Raw genomic sequence first — 1,824 nt, forward strand, 5'->3', positions numbered from 1 at the left:
GTATTGTGATGAATTGTATGAGCCCCAATAAATTGATTAAAAAAATAAAAATAAAAAATAAATGTTCTGATTCCTTCCCACCCGCCACTCCCATTAATAGCTGAGTTACTAAGCCACAAAGAGGCGAACAGGACCATCTAATGCTTCTCTTTAGGAAGCATGCAGGGACAAATAAATAGGAAGCCTTTATGTCATTCCCCTAATGGACCAACCAAACAACACAGAGTTTAAGAAATAACTGAGCCTCAAGGGAGCCGACTGAAGGGTGGCTTTACTCTGTACCATGCGCATGTGCAGTCATTTGATTTACTCGTTAGTCTTCACAATCCTCCGTGGCAGGAATAACAACTGTCATGACCGATTGGCCACTAGACTCAGAGGCCAGAAAGCTTCATGCAGTAGAAACAAGACTCAAATCTAAACCTGCTTGTGGGTCATCTCAAACTCATTGAGCTGTACCACACAGCCTTTCCCCTTCTCCCTCGCTTTTTCTCAAGCTTTTTCAGATTTGAAGTTCTGTTTTAATTGTTCAGGATGTGGAACCATCTGGAAGTGGTCTCCCATTATAAAACTGAGCTACAGCGATTCATGATTTCCATACCCATGTGTAGTGTTTCCTAGCTCTATGTGTCTTTCTTTCCAGCATGCTCAGTCTCAGACAGCGACAGATGGTTGGGGAATGTGGTATCCGAGGCTTCGGCATGGCGTAACTCCATGTTGTTGTTGTTGGGTGCCATCGAGTCAGCTCTGACGCATAGCGACCCTGTGCCCAACAGAGGGAAAAACTGCCTGCCCTGGGCCATTCTCACAATTGTTCCTGTGCCTGAGCCCATTGCTGCAGCCACTGCGTCAGTCCATCTCCTTGAGGACCTTCTTTGTTTCCACTGCCCCTCCAATTTACCAACCATGATGTCCTTCTCCAGGGACTGGTCTCTCCTGACAAGTCCAGGGTCTAGCCTCAGATGTCCAAAGTATGTGAGACGAAGTCTTGCCATCCTTGCCTCTAAGGAGCACCCTGGCCTTACTTCTTCCAACATCAGTCCACGGTGCTTTCAATATTCTTCTCCAGCATCACCATGCAAATGCACCGGCTCTTCTTTGGCCTTTCCTATTCAACGCCTCGTTTCCACAGCAATGGAGAGCACCATGGCTTGGGTCAGGCGCACCAAAGTTCTCAAAGTAACATCCTTGCTCTTCAATACTCTAAAGAGGGCTTGTGCAGCAGATTTACTTAATGTATTATGTTTTTTTTTAAATTATTTAAATGGGAGCTCTTACAGATATTGTAACCATCCATATTTCAATTAGATCACGCATAATTGTACAAATGCTACCACCATCTGTTTCAATATGTTTTCTTTATTCTTTTTTTTTCTTTATTCTTAAACTCTTTGATATCAGTTCCCCTTTATCCCTTACCCCCCCTGACTCCCCCAGGGAACCCTTATTATTATATTGTATATTATTATTTGCCGCATTTTATGCCATACAATGTCTCAGTTCACCTGCAATTCTGCGTTATGTGTTCTGATTGCTTGACTGCCGCTTCCATGAATTGTGGGTACAATAAATACAAAGCCCTTGACAACTTCAACTTTTCCTCCATTTATCATCATGCTCTCTATTGGTCCAGTGGTGAGGATTTTGGTCTTGTTGACATTTATTTTTAAGCCATACTGGAAGCTATAGCTCTTGATCTTCATCAAGTGCTTCAATTCCTCCTGCTTTCAGCAAGCAAGGTTGCGTCATCTGCGTATCACAGGTTGTTAACAAGCCTTGCTCCAACCCTGATGCCACAGTCTCTGATTATTCATGCAACATGCA

The sequence above is a fragment of the Echinops telfairi genome, unplaced genomic scaffold (genome assembly GCF_000313985.2).
Source record: "Echinops telfairi isolate 266 unplaced genomic scaffold, ASM31398v2 ScPeMD7_7420;HRSCAF=8458, whole genome shotgun sequence".
NCBI classification, from domain to species: Eukaryota; Metazoa; Chordata; class Mammalia; order Afrosoricida; family Tenrecidae; genus Echinops; species Echinops telfairi.